Below are 15533 nucleotides of genomic sequence, written 5' to 3' on the forward strand. Positions count from 1 at the left end.
GACCTCAGTGTGCATTTGATATTGATCAATAATATTTTATTACAGAGATTAGATCATGCTGTAGGTATTAAAGGTATTGATCAGCAGTAGATTAAATCATATCTTTCTAATAGTCTCCAATTTGTTCACATAAATGTTTTTACGTGCAGAGCGCACTTTACATACTAAATTTAATTTTAGAAACCACACAGTTTCACGCTAAGACCAATTCTGTTTGCATTATAAATGTTTCCCTCAGGCAGTATTATTAGAAGGCACAGCATGTATTTTCACTGTTATGCAGATGATGCCGAGTTTTATCTGTCCATGAAGCCAGAAATCACACCATTTAGTTTATGCCTCTGAGGGAACCTCAAAGGCATAAAGACCTGGATGACCTCTAATGTCCTGCTTCTAAATCTGGATCAAACTGAGGTTATTGTGCTCAGCCCTAAAATGTTTAGAAACATGGTGTCTAACCAGATGCTTACAATTGATGGAATTACCTCAGCCTCCAGCAACGCTGTGAGGAACCTTGGTTTTGTTTTTGACCAGGACATGTCCTTCAATATGCATATTAAACAAATATGTAGGAGTTCTTATTTCCATTTATACAACATCTCTAAAATTAGAAATATCCTGTCTTAAAATGATGTTGAAAAACTAGTTCATGCATTTATTACTTTCAGGCTGAACTGCTGTAATTCATTATTTTCAGGATGTCCTAAAAGCCTTCAGCTGATACAAGATGCTGCAGAAAGAGTCCTGACAGGGACTAGAAATAAAGAGCATATTTCTCTTCTGGCTTCTCTTCATTGGCTCCCTGTTTAATCCAGAATCCGATTTAAAACCCTTCTCCTCCCATACAAGGTGTTTCATGATCAGGGCTAATCTTATCTTAACCTCATAGTACAATATCACCCCAAAAGAGCACTTTGCTCTCAGACTTAAACTTTACTCGTGGTTTCTATGATATTTAAAAGTAGAATGGGAGGCAGAGGCTTCAGCTTTAAGGCCCCTCTTTGGTGGAACTAGCACCCAGAATGGATTTGGGAGATTTGGGGCCTTGTGGGGGCTAGCTTTTAGACTAACAGCAAATTTAGCACAAGTCCAGCTGAGAGGCCAGCGGTGGAGACAGAGCAACTCTGGGTGCTGACCCGGGAGGCCAGAGGCAGAGAAAACAAGCTCCCATCGCTTTGCTGAATGTTGTTGATCCTCCTGTGGCTGAGCAGGCACTCGGTGTCAGCGGGGACCTACTAATGCTGACAGGGATGGCACTGGAGAGCCACTGGAGGTCAGTGACACAGGGACCCCTCTGGCTCAGGTTCAGCTGGACTATGACCCACAGGCTCTGGGACCTATTCGCAGTAAGGACCCTCAGACAGTGAGGAACCAAGAGCTTGGGATCTTGCAAGTACAAGAGGCCTTACAGGTTGTGGGTTTGTTGGCACTGAAGTCACTGAAGGCTCTGGGTTCGCTGGGAATACAGGGAACTAAGGGTTCACTGGGGATATCAAAAGTCAAGAACTGAGCGGCGTGGGACGTAGGCTGCAGCAATGGAGAAGAGCTGGCACGTGTGGAGGCTGGTGAGTTGGTAGCAGGTATGCCAGTGCAGGGTTGCAGTAGCAAAGAGCAGACCGATGGTGAGACTGGTGAATGAGTGTTCCCCTCTCTCATCTCAAGCAGAGGAGAAGCAGTCGGCCAAAACATGGACCTGCCATGAAGTCCAATAACCTATCCATTCCATCCATCCATGTTCTTCCACTTATCCAGGGCCAGGTCGCAGAGGCAGCAGCCTAAGCAGAGAAGCATTTCTGGTCATTTCTGCTGCTTGTAGCCGGGATCGTGTTCTTTGGGTCACTACCCAAAGCTCGTGACCATAGGTGAGGGTAGGGATATCGATCGACCGGTAAATCAGAAGCTTCACTTTTATGCTCAGCTCTCGCTTCACCACGATGGTGACAGTGGTACTGTTCAGGCAGATGGGATTTATTTACAGTGAATCGATGCACAGTGAAAAACAGTTCCAAAAACGTGATCCTTGTGACTCACAGTGAATTCCAACTTCCTCAAATCCCACACCAATATTTACAAAACACCACTTGACTCTCCTCACGTGCTGGCCCCACGGTTTCCTGAACATAAGACACAAGACACAGTCGTTAGTTTCACTACTTGCCAAAAATGTTATTTTCACCATGATGAAATGGTGATTCACCAACAGTGTTAGGGAGTAACGGAATACATGTACCAGTGTTACGTATTTAAAATACAAGACATGAGTAACTGAGTATTCAGAATGCAGTTACTTTGTTGAAATAAATGGATTACACGGCGGTATTTTCCTGTTTGATATGTTAGGCTATGCTCTCTCTATTTTTGGTAATTCCACGCCATTGGAAACCCAAACAAACACGCAATAAGAGGATCTAATCATAATGACGTGAAGAAATATTTAAACAAATTATTAAATATGAAGGCAATAAGAGAGTGTTACAGGCATCGCCCTAAAGCATGCAGCCTGATGGGCAGTGTAGTCCGTGCTGCAGGGAGAATGGACGGCCATACCTGTGATGTGTCTGTGAGCGAGGAGGGAGAAAAGGGAAAAGTACGAGCTGTCACCGAGCAGAAACGGGAGCTGGAAGCATGTAAATATAATAATAACCACTGCAGCCTGACGAGCCCAGCTGTAAGTAAGCTGTTAAGACTCGACTGTACACCGTGTTCGTGTTTTCCTCCGAAACAATAAGCTCTGTTGCAGCAGCCTTTCAACGCCTCTCTCTGTCTCCCACTAGCAAAGTTGACCCAGACAACAAAGTAAAGCTAGTTTTCAGCTACGAGCTCAACACGAACCCGACGTATCAGCCAGAGGTCCCTTTACTACGGTTCGGAGCCGCAGACCTGTTTTATAGGGCTTTGGAGCGTGATGTCACGGGGGTGGGCGTGGAAAGGATTTTGGCCCGATCCGCCATTTTGGGGGTCTAGCGCAAGTGAAGGGGGAGCGAAGGCACACACAACAGCCATGGTTCGTTCTTGCTGTGTGGTCGGCTGCAATGCTCGATCATACGACCGGCAAGAGAATAAGCTTGAAAAGGGTTTATCTTTTAATTCTTTCCCAACCCGGAAGCGACATGACGCAGCTCGTGTATCGATGTTACCAAACGAAGGCGTCTAGCCTGGATAGCAGCTGTGAGACGAGCTGACGTGCAGTTCTCTTCCATCTCCAAATATCTGTTGGTGCTCCGGACATTTTCATTCCGGTAAGTTCTAAATATGTTCATATCTTTATAGCCTATTAGTTTTATTTTCAATGCGCTCTGAGCTCATAGCAAATTAGAACAAACATCCTACTGACTGATTTTGCAGAACTACCTTCTATTTATAGAGTTGCTAATTATTTGGCATTATTGCAGCAAACCAGCCGATGAAATGGATGAAACATTGTGACTGGGTTCCAGCGCTACACAAGGGACCTGCTTCAAACATACCACCATGCCAATCAGATTACTTCTTCCATGTGAGGGTGAAGAGGTGACCCTCCTGGATAAGACGGTGAAGGTTTGCTGGGTTTGGTGAACAGTGTGATAATAAAACCAGAGAAGAATGAAACCTGCTCCTGTTAAATATTCCTAAGTATTGTGTTGTTAAAATTGCTGTATTTTTTCAAAAGATACAGTAAATAAAGTAATGTTAGTAGTGGGTGATATCATGTAAACACTGTCATGATTTTGTGTAAACATTTTGTCATTTGTAAACTATAAATTACATCATCATTGTAACTGATGTGATGTTCTATAAGGCGAGGAATAGTTTTCTATACGAGATCGCTGCAAAAAGTGCAGCCTTACCTAATGTGCACCTACTGTTACTCATTTATATTAAGATTTAAACATCTAGTTGGTGTTGGTGTGGAGAGTAGCCTTCAGTAATAGTAATAAATCACATTCATGTAGTTGTAAAAAGCATGATAATATATTAAGTAATCCAAAGTATTTGAAATACGTTACTCTCATTTGAGTAACGTAACGGAATACGTTACAAAATACATTTTGGAGCATGTAATCTGTAATCTGTAGTGGAATACATTTTAAAAGTAACCTTCCCAACATTGTTCACCGAAGCACAAGTTGGGGTTCACTGACTGTTGTCACGCAACGTTCCAGCATCGACTGAAGCTACACTGTTAGATAGTGCCCAGGTAATGATCCATCAGCAGAAGGTGTGGCTGGCTCAAGAGCACATCAGCATATCTTTTCTGTTTGACGAGTGGAGCATTACACAGGGTGGTCTGCAAAGAGTGCTTTAGGAACCTTCCTGCCACTGTCTACAGCATCGTCCATTAACAGGGTTTGCAGGGCTAAGATGTATTCAGAAATATGCAAGCAGGAGATGGTGAATAAAGTATCACTACTATAGTATAATACTTGTAACTCCTGGGAAAAAAAACAGGTAATGCTTTTCCTTATGTTTGATAAACAGGTTATTGATCAAAAGTTGGAGGAAAGCCACATTTCTCCTTATTTGGGTGAAATCCACCACTCAGGTTTCTTCTTCTGCAGCTTCCTAGGCATCCCCTTATGTCGAGACGCCACTTCAACCATCACCAGGACAGCCACCTCATGGCCTCTGTCAGGCCTGTAGAGCGTCCACATTCCTGTAAAGGGTCTTAGTCTTGTCTGTTGTATCAGAGTAACAGACTGCTTCCAAAACTACACTGTGTGCAACAAAGTACAAAACACAAATATGTGGTGTTAATTATGAGATATTAGTCTTACAGATAAAAATAAATCCCAGCAGGTCTCATTTGTGGCACCCCAACCATGTTTCCAATCTTGGTTCAGGAGACAGCGCTGCCAGAGTCTCCCTGCTTAGTTGAAAATCAGGCCTGGGATCCATTTTATATATATTACATACTAGTTTATATACTGTAGTAAATGTATACAAATTCAGTCCCAGAAATTATCCAGAAACTAACTAAAGGTAACATGTAATTCCTAAAAGCTTGTAGATTAAACAAAGTTATTTTAACTGGATAGGATTATCTCGTAGCTGAGGTACAAAACATGCTGGTGACAACAGTGCAACTGCTGTAGGTCCTGGGAGATTCAAAAAAACTGAGCAAGATTTCGAGCTCCATTTTTACAAGCCTGTGCTTCACACTGTAACGGTTGCTAGGCGACAGGAGATAAACCCAGGTGAGGGTGGGAATAGATCGAAGGCTAGAGCATCCAATTTCACTCTCAATTCCAGCCTTCACGGTCCACGAGGAACTCGGCCTATGAAGGACCGAGGCTACATAGACTGGGTAGGCTGGGTCCTTTGAAAGATGCAGCCCCTGAATTTGTACACAGTCTTTGTGTGTGTTGGAGGGAGATGGATATGTTTAAAGAACCACAGGCTCTGTATCAAACAGGGCTTTCATGAGAAACCGAGGTGCCAAATTGCCACGCTGGTCATGTGCCACCTTGTGTCATCTACATCAAGAAGATGTAACCTCGTTTGATCTAATCACGTGTAAAGTAAGCGACTTCATCTTTGGTCAGTTCAATTACACAACACTGATTATTCTGAATACTTTAATGTTTTTGTATCTCTGCAACTAATTTCTTCTTAAAGCTGGCAGTCATGATTTTGAAGCAAGAGGTGGCAGATCCCCCGTTAATGAACAGACCATCAGTGAACACTGATGAAATAGACCAAACACTAATTAAAGCAACAGGTTGGCTCATATTGTGTTTTTTAGTTACCTAAAGTGTTCTTTGTTTCAGGACACAACTATAAATATTTGTAATCAACAGATTATTTAAGTGCAGGGTGTTTGGCCAACATGACACACATGAGCAATGAGTAAGAGCATTTTGAGAACACTTGCTCTTAGTTATAGAGCTGGCCTACCATGTGACTGATGTTTCCTTCGCTGCCAGATTGACTTCACCCTTTGCAGCAGTTGGTTTCACTGGTTCTGCATTTGTTTTGCACCCCCCCCCCCCTCCCATATGTACTAGGACATATGCCCTATGTTGAAATATATAGAGCACTTATTGGCCTTCTAAGTATTTGTGCCTGGTTCCTTAAATGTATGGCCTGTTTCTATGCTGCCCAGTGTCCATCAGTCCCTCCTTTTAAACGCTGTTAAACAATTTGAAATCAGATGAGTCATTCTGAGGGTAAACAGAAGCTCCAGCAGCTCTGTGCTGAGGAAACATGGTACATTCACTTATTTTGCACAAAATTCGTGTGTCTTGTCATCATCACTAACCTATGTATTTAAGTCCTTAGTTTCCTCCCGTCCATGGTCTTGTCATTGTCGATCCCTCACATGTGTTCTCATCTCAGTGTAGTTCAGTTGCTGAGTTCAGTTCAGTTTGTCATCTTCTGTTTTCATAATCAATCCTCTGTAGTCCTGCATTTGGGCTCTTTCTTTATATCCACACACCTGAATCATGACACAAGGCTGAAGTTCAGCAGGTTCGAGTCCAGTCCATGTGTTTTTCCCTACTTTCCTGTCTACTGCCCACTATCTTTCTATCTAAAAAAGGTTTTAGCAACCCTGCTATAACTTGCATTATTGTAGGGTCTTTTTATATTGTTGTGGGGTCTTTAACCTAAAATATAAAGGACCGTGAGGTGACTGTTGTGATTTGGTACCATGTAAATGAAAATGAACTGAATTGAATTATTCTTTGTGTAATCAAGAGTTGATATGAGTAATGAGTAATACACTTTTCCCGTGATTAAAGCGGGGGTTACGTTCTGGGGCCACCCCTCGAAGAAGAAACCTTATGTTTGTTTTATTTTTACATATTTTAAGCCATAAAAATCCTCCACACACTTTTGAGATACATCCTTACGTGTTCAGTGAAAAGTTCATAACCTCGACCAGGTGGTGCATTTCAAATATAAAGCCTAAATTAAATAAATAACTAAACCTAAATAACGCCCTGATCATAGGCTGCATCAGCGACATGATGTTTGACGATAAGACTGTATTTATATTATACATTTTAAATTAAATGCCTGCAGGCCACAGAAACCAGATATAAATTTACAAATAAATCCGTGATGTAGTGTCCTCGAAAGGTGAACTACGATTTGGCGCGGGAATACTGTATTTAGCTAACTAAATTTATATATTGGATAAGGTGTAACAGATGTTTATTTATGCTTCTTATTCTGATTAACATGGAAAACAAAAGTGTAACACACATGAATCTACTGTATACACACAGATAGAAAATAAAAATAGGAGCAGACTGTCTGTGGGTGTAAGCTTGAATTAAAGCTTGATTTAAATGTCACTGATCCACTATTTATGCAGCCATAATAATAGACCACCTATCCTCGTTTGTTTATTGTGTGCAGTGTTTCTGCCCATATGAACAACCACAGTGCACAGACTAATATTTCTGTCCTCTGTTAGACTTGGAGAAACCTGTAAAATGGAGACTAGTAAAGCATAATTTGACTGTCCATCCATCCATCCATCCGTTTTCTTCCGCTTATCCAGGCCCGGGTTGTGGGGGCAGCAGCCCAAGCAGAGAGGCCCAGACCTCCCTCTCCCCAGCCACCTCCTCCAGCTTATCCGGGGGAATACCAAGGCGTTCCCAGGCCAGCCGAGAGATATAATCTCTCCAGCGTGTCCTGGGTCTGCCCCGGGGCCTCCTCCCGGTGGGACATGCCTGGAACACCTCGCCCAGGAGGCGCCCAGGGGGCATCCTTGTCAGATACCCGAACCACCTCAGCTGGCTCCTTTCGATGTGGAGCAGCAGCTGCTCTACTCTGAGCCCCTCCCGGATGGCCGAACTTCTCACCCTATCTCTAAGGGAGAGGCCAGCCACCCTTCAGAGGAAGCTCATTTCTGCCGCTTGTATCCACGATCTCGTTCTTTCGGTCACTACCCACAGCTCGTGGCCATAGGTGAGGGTAGGGACGTAGATCGACCGGTAAATTGAGAGCTTCGCTTTTACACTCAGCTCCCTCTTCACCACGACGGACCGGTGCAGCGTCCGCATCACTGCAGCCGCAGCACCGATCCGTCTGTTGATCTCCGGCTCCCTTCTCCCATCACTCGCGATCAAGACTCCGAGATACTTAAACTCCTCCACTTGGGGCAGGAACTCGTCCCTGACCCGGAGTGGGCACTCCACCCTTTTCCAGCTGAGGACCATGGCTTCAGATTTGGAGGTGCTGATTCTCAGAATTTGACTGTGTAATATGTAAAGTGTTTTAGAGCATAACTGCAGAGGAACTTTCCATTCTGGTAATGCTACCCACCCTCTGTAACATACCCTGTGTGGCCCAAACAAGCACAACAAAGGCACAATGAGTTTTTCTCTCTTTCAGCATGAAGAAAAGTTTGCATAGTGACATGAGTGTGAGTCGTTACGTAAGCCAACGTTAATGAGTGAACATAAGTGGCTGAATATCAGCTGAGCAGCTAGAATGTTAAATCATCACATTTACTGGTGTTTGCCTTAGACCCACACTTCTATAGTGTTGTCCAGATAAACATGCGTCTCTGCAAATGAACAATTACATGAAAACGTGAAAATCAGCCTAGCAGTAAGAACTATCCTAATTCTGTTTCCTCTCATTTGATCATGATTATGATGGATCTGTTTTGCCTCAACTGTTTACATGCAGACACATCTGTGTCGGTTATATGTGGAGTTGGACTGTAGTAATTCAATTCAATTCAATTTTATTTATTTACCGCCAAATCACAATAACAGTCGCATCAAGGCGCTTTATATTGCACAGTAGATCGTACAATAATAGATTCAGAGAAAAACCCACCAATCATATGACCCCCTATGAGCAGCACTTTGGCAACAGTGGGAAGGAAAAACTCCCTTTTAACAGGAAGAAACCTCCGGCAGAACCAGGCTCAGGGAGGGGCGGGGCCATCTGCTGCGACCGGTTGGGGAGAGAGAAGGAAGACAGGATAAAGACATGCTGTGGAAGAGAGACAGAGGTTAATAACAGATATGATTCAATGCAGAGAGGTCTGTTAACACATAGTGAGTGAGAAAAGGAAAAACTCAATGCATCATAGGAATCCCCGGCAGCCTACGTCTATTGCAGCATAACTAAGGGAGGATTCAGGGTCACCTGGTCCAGCCCTAACTATATGCTTTAGCAAAAAGGAAAGTTTGAAGCCTAATCTTGAAAGTAGAGATAGTGTCTGTCTCCCGAATCCAAACTGGAAGCTGGTTCCACAGAAGAGGGGCCTGAAAACTGAAGGCTCTGCCTCCCATTCTACTTTTAAATACTCTAGGAACAACAAGTAGGCCTGCAGAGCGAGAGCGAAGTGCTCTAATAGGGTGATATGGTACTACAAGGTCATTAAGATAAGATAGGGCCTGATTATTTAAGACCTTGTATGTGAGGAATCAGGATTTTGAATCCTGGATTTAACAGGAAGCCAATGAAGGGAAGCCAAAACAGGAGAAATCTGCTCTCTCTTTCTAGTCCCTGTCAGGACTCTTGCTGCAGCATTTTGTATTAGCTGAAGGCTTTTCAGCGAGTTTTTTGGACATCCTGATAATAATGAATTACAGTCGTCCAGCCTGGAAGTAATAAATGCATGAATATTTCTAATTTTAGAGATGTTGCACAAATGGAAGAAAGCAGTCCTACATATTTGTTTAATATGTGCATTGAATAGAATAGAATAGAATAGAATAGAATAGAATAGAATAGAATTCAACTTTATTGTCATTGCACATGTCACAGGTACAGGGCAACGAAATGCAGTTTGCATCCATCCAGAGTGTCACAGGCTGGGTCTCCGACCCAGCACTCTGACTTCTCTTTGTTTTTTTCTCATTTTTTGATATGTTATTAGTTTTTGTGTTATTTCCTATTTTGCCTTTAGTTTGGGCAGTTATTGGTTATTGTTCCTGGGTTTTTTATGTTTGGGGTTTTGTATTCATTCATCACGTATTAGGTCTGTCTTATTGTGTTGTCATGTTTAGTTTTCAGTGTTTCCTGTTTTATTCTGACAGTGTCGTGTGTTCTTTGGTCATTGTATTTAGTTTCACTCTCTCTTGGTCCTGTCATTAGGGTTATGTTTGTCAGCTGTTCCCCCAGGTGTCGCCATTTCCCCTGATCACCTCATGTCTGTATTTAAGCCTTTTGTTTTCTGCTTGCCTTTATCGGTTCGTCTGTTTATTTGACCTCAGTCTTAGTTACGGTTTTCGTCTGTTATGTATTATTAGTCTTAGTCATGGTCTTTGCTTGTTATTTTCCACCACAGTCATAGTTTAGGTTTTGGTCTCAGTACCGTTTAGTATTTTGTTTTTTAGTGTCTTGTCAGTTTACTTTGGTTTCCTGGTTTACTCCTGCCGTCATCTAATAAAGGATCACTTTTCTGTTCAAACTTACACTACTCGTCATCATTTGCTTTTGGGTCCTGTTTCCATTCACATCGGCGCACCCCGCCGTGACAGAACGAACCGAACAGTATGGACCCAGCGGATATCTGCGAGGATTTTTTTGAGTTCAGTGCACGTGTGACCATCCTCCAGGGACAATGGAACATCTATTCTGTATGCAGACAGGAGAGTGAGAAGGAGTCAGTTAAAGTTCGGCTTCGCCAGATCCTGTCTGCATACCCTGTCTACACGGCAGAATTGTCGGAGGATGTGCAGGATTTCGTTCGCACTGTTTTTTCACTACAACAACATCAGGACTGCGAACAGGAATCACTGCCGCCACCTTGCGAGCCTGAGACAGTTCGTGTCGGCTCGCTGAGACTCGCTGCAGCGTCCCCACCTCACAGCTCACCAGTTTCCACGCCCTCGTCACAATCACGCCATGCTCTTGCCACGGTCCAGTGCGGGAAAGCACTGGACACCATAGACTTGGACCACAACGAGCGCCAGTCAATATTCTGCGTTCTATTGGAGGAGGAGCTCCGGTGGAAGCCATGGCTCATTCCGGAGCACGAGCCCTCTTTCCGGGGAACTCGACTGGCTCTCGGGGGACCTCGGAGTTACCAGGGACTTCCGCCCATCGCTCCGCCGTCTTCCACTCCCAAGAAGAAACGGCGTGCGCACCACCGACGCTCCGCATCACGAACGCAAGGGAGTGACTATGTTTTGGCTCCTCATGTTTTTTCTCTGGAGGTTAGGGAAACTGACACTGCTTTTCCGGTTCATGAGCCCGGCTGTAAAGAGACTGTTTGCACAGGAAATGCTAGCCATCAGGCTCAGCTAAGCTGTTGTGGGACTGCAATCCAGGCCGGTTTGGAGCCGGGGACGGAGGTGCAGCTTGTGCAGCCTTTTTCAGTGTTAGCTGGAGGGCCCGAGGAGCCCATCCGGCCTCACGTTTCGTCTGCTGGAGGTTCGGTAAAACCCAGCCAGCTTTAGCTGGAGGGCCCGAGGAGCCCGTCCAGCCTCATGTCATGTCAGCTGGAGGGCCCAAGGAGCCCGTCCAGCCTCACGCCACGTCAGCTGGAGGGCCCGAGGAGCCCGTCCAGCCTCACGCCTCGTCAGCTGGAGGGCCCGAGGAGCCCATTCAGCCTCACGCCACGTCAGCTGGAGGGCCTGAGGAGCCCGTCCAGTTTCACACCTCGTTAGCTGGCGGGCCCAAGGAGCCCGTCCGGCCACCTTCTGCTTCACCACCTGTGGCTGCAGTGCCACCACCTGTGGCTCCCGTGCCGCCGCCTGGAGGACCACCGCCTGCTGCTTCTGCGCCTCAGCCTGCAGGACGACGCCTTGCCTGGTTCTGCCACACCTCTGTCTAAGAACTCATACAAACTCATTTCACCCACTATAGACTGTGTGTTGTTGCAACTTACACAGCCTCCTGCCGCGTCAGCTGGGGGGCCCAAGGAGCCCGTCCAGCCACCACCTGCGCCTGCCTCGCTGTCACCTGGTTCTGCTTCTGTTTCGCCTGGTCCAGCTTCAGCCTCCGCTTCTGCTTCGCCTGGTCGAGCTTCAGCCTCCGCTTCTGCTTCGCCTGGTCCAGTTTCAGCCTCAGCTCTTGCTTCTGCTTCGCCTGGTCCAGCTTCAGCCTCCGCTTCTGCTTCGCCTGGTCCAGTTTCAGCCTCAGCTCTTGCTTCTGTTTCGCCTGGTCCAGCTTCAGCCTCCGCTTCTGCTTCGCCTGGTCCAGCTTCAGCCTCAGCTCTTGCTTCTGTTTCGCCTGGTCCAGTTTCGGCCTCAGCTTCTGCTTCGCCTGGTTCAGCTTCAGCCTCGGCTTCTGCTTCGCCTGGTCCAGCTTCAGCCTGTACTTCGCCTGGTCCAGCTTCAGCCTCGGCTTCTGCTTCGCCTGGTCCAGCTTCAGCCTGTGCTTCGCCTAGTCCAGCTTCAGCCTCGGCTTCTGTTTCGCCTGGTCCAGCTTCAGCCTCAGCTTCTGCTTCGCCTGGTCCAGCCTCTGCTTCGGCCTCGCCTGGTCCAGTCTCTGTTTCTGCCTCACCTGGTCCAGCTTCTGCTTCTGTCTCGCCTGTTCCGGCCTCTGTTTCTGCCTCGCCTGGTCCAGCCTCTGCTGCTGCCTCGCCTGGTCCAGCCTCTGCTTCGGCCTCGCCTGGTCCAGTCTCTGTTTCTGCCTCACCTGGTCCAGCTTCTGATTCTGTCTCGCCTGGTCCTGCCTCTGCTGCTGCCTCGCCTGGTCCAGCTTCTGCTGCTGCCTCGCCTGTTCCGGCCTCTGTTTCTGCCTCGCCTGGTCCGGCTCTAGCCTTTGCTTCTGCTTCATCTGGTCCAGCCTCTGCTTCTGCCTCGCCTGGTCCAGCCTCTGCTTTTGCCTCGCCTGGTCCGGCCTCTGCTGCTGCCTCGCCTGGTCCTGCCTCTGCTTCTGCCTCGCCTGGTCCTGCTCCTGCTTCGCCGTCACCTGGTCCGGCCTCTGCTTTTGCCTCGCCTGGTCCTGCTCCTGCTTCGCTGTCACCTGGTCCAGCCTCGGCTTCTGCTTCTGGTTCGTCTGGTCCGGCTTCAGCCTGTGTTTCGCCTGGTCCGGCTTCGCCCTCGACTCCTGTTTCGCTGTCGTCAGTTCCAGCCTTCGGTTTTGTTCCTGCTTCGCCTCCGCCTGGTCCAGCTTCGGCCTCTGTTTCTGTGTCGGCCTCGCCTGGTTCTGCGGTTGTGTTGCTGTTGCCCGAGCCTCGTTTTGCCCCTCGGGATCACCGGCCGCTTTCCGGGCCTTCTGCTGGACATCATTGCCATCGGGGTCGGCCCCCTGAATCTTTGACCTGTGACCTGCTGTGCTCTCGATCTTCGGGTCGGCCCCCTGAGCTCATGGGCTATGGACTACTGGACCATTGGCCTCCGGGTCGGCCCCCTGAACTTTTGATCTCTGGCCTGCTGTGCTCTCGACCTCCGGGTCGGCCCCCGGAACTCATGGATTTTGGCCTGCTGGACCGTTGGCCTCCTGGTCGACCTCCCGAACTTTTGGACTCTATTTTGTTTTGCTGTCGACCTCCGGGACGGCCGCCTGAACCGCTTCACCTTTCGCTCCTGTTCTGCCGGGTTCGTGGCCGCCCTCCTGAAGCTGGGTCTCGGTCTTTTGTGCCCTTGTTTTTTTTGGCCTGTGTGCTTCTGGTGTTTTGTTTTTGGTTTTGTTTCCATTCACATCGGCGCACCCTGCCGTGACACAGAGGTGCTTTAGCCATGATATAGATATATTACAATATATATTAGCAATAGTATAGATATGTGAGTATATTACAGAAATGGGTCTATTATGGTATGTTATAATGTACACGGTATGAAGTATGTTGTGAATATTCTATAACTATAAGTATGTACAGGCTGTAGTGAGTACAAGCTATGAACAGGATATAAATATGAAAAACTATACAGAATCTGGGATATACAGCTATACAGAAATGTGAACTATGCAGGTTATAAACAGTTGTAGGATTTAAAATTATCGCATGTACAGAATGACTATTTACACAGAGCTATACAGTAGTGCAGTTAAGATAAGTGAGATATAATTCCTACAGAGGCTATATAAAGTGCTGGTGGTTGTGAGTGGTGGTTCAGTCCATGTTATTATTGTGTGTTTGAGGGTACAGTTGTCCATTGTGTGTGTGTGTGCAGGTGGTTGTGGGTGTGTGTATGTTCAGTCCATGTGTTAACGTGGGTCAGATGTCAGGAGGCAGAGTTCAGGAGTCTGACAGCTGTGGGGAAGAAGCTGTTCCGGTACCTGGTGGTCTTAGTCTGGAGGCTCCTGTAGCGCCTCCCAGAGGGCAGGAGGGTGAAGAGTCCATGTGATGGGTGACTGGGGTCTTTGATGATTTTCCCAGCCCTTTTCAGACACCGCTTCCTGTAGATGTCTTTTATGGCAGGAAGTGGTGCTCCGGCGATGCGCTGGGCAGTTTTCACGACCCTCTGCAACGCCTTCCGGTCCGAGGCAGAGCAGTTCCCATACCAGACTGTTATACAGTTGGTCAGGATGCTCTCGATGGTGCAGCGATAGAAGTTCACCAGGATGCCTGAGGACAGGTGGTTCTTCCTCAGAGTCCTCAAGAAGAGGCGCTGGTGAGCCTTCTTGACCAGCTTGGAGCAGTTGGTCGTCCAGATGAGATCCTCGGAGATGTGGACTCCCAGGAACTTGAAGCTGCTCACATGCTCCACAGCCGTCCCCTTAATGTGGATGGGTGGATGTGGATCAGCATTCCTCCTGTAGTCCACGATGAGCTCCTTGGTCTTCTCGGTGTTAAGCAGCAGGTTGTTTGTGTCGCACCACTCAGCCAGACGATCCACCTCCTCCCTGTAGGCAGCCTCATCGTTGTCACTGATGAGGCCAATCACCGTGGTGTCATCTGCAAACTTAATGATGGTGTTGGAACCATCAGCAGGTCTGCAGTCGTGGGTGAAGAGGGAGTAGAGGAAAGGGCTCATCACACAGCCTTGTGGTACACCGGTGTTCATTGTGAAGGTAGGTGAGCAGCGGTTATCCAGCCGGACATGTTGGGGGCGGTTGGTCAGGAAGTCCAGTAACCATTTGCAGATGAGGGAACTGATGCCCAGGTCTGTCAGTTGTGAGTTGTGAGGGGTGGATTGTATTGAATGCTGAACTGAAGTCTATAAACAGCATTCTGGCGTAGGTGTTGTTGTTGTCCAGGTGTGAGAGGACAGAGTGCAGTGCGATGGAGACTGCATCCTCTGTGCTCCTGTTCTGGCAGTATGCGAATTGGTGGAGGTCCAGGGTGGGGGGAGACAGGATTTGAAGTGTGCTAGGACCAGCTGCTCTAAGCACTTAGTGATGATGGAGGTGAGTGCTACTGGGGGGTAATCATTGAGGCTAGATGGGTTGGAGTTTTTGGGTATCAGGACGATGGAGGTGGATTTGAAGCAGGCCGGTACCACAGCGTGGGCCAAGGACAGGTTGAGTATGTCTGTGAGCACTCCTGCAAGCTCCCCAGAACACGCTCTGAGAACACGCCCGGGGATGCCATCAGGACCTGCAGCCTTGTAGACATTGAACCGGCTCAGAAGGACATATCCTGGTCAAAAATGACTCCAAGGTTCTTCACAGCGTTACTGGAGGCCAAGGTAATGCCATCCAGAGTAAGAATCTGGTTAGATACCATATTTCTAAGATTTTCAGGGCCG

The sequence above is a fragment of the Mchenga conophoros genome, linkage group LG1 (genome assembly GCF_057382185.1).
Source record: "Mchenga conophoros isolate Kocher_MC1m ecotype Shallow Benthic linkage group LG1, M_conophoros_male_GT1.1, whole genome shotgun sequence".
In the NCBI taxonomy this organism is placed as follows: Eukaryota; Metazoa; Chordata; class Actinopteri; order Cichliformes; family Cichlidae; genus Mchenga; species Mchenga conophoros.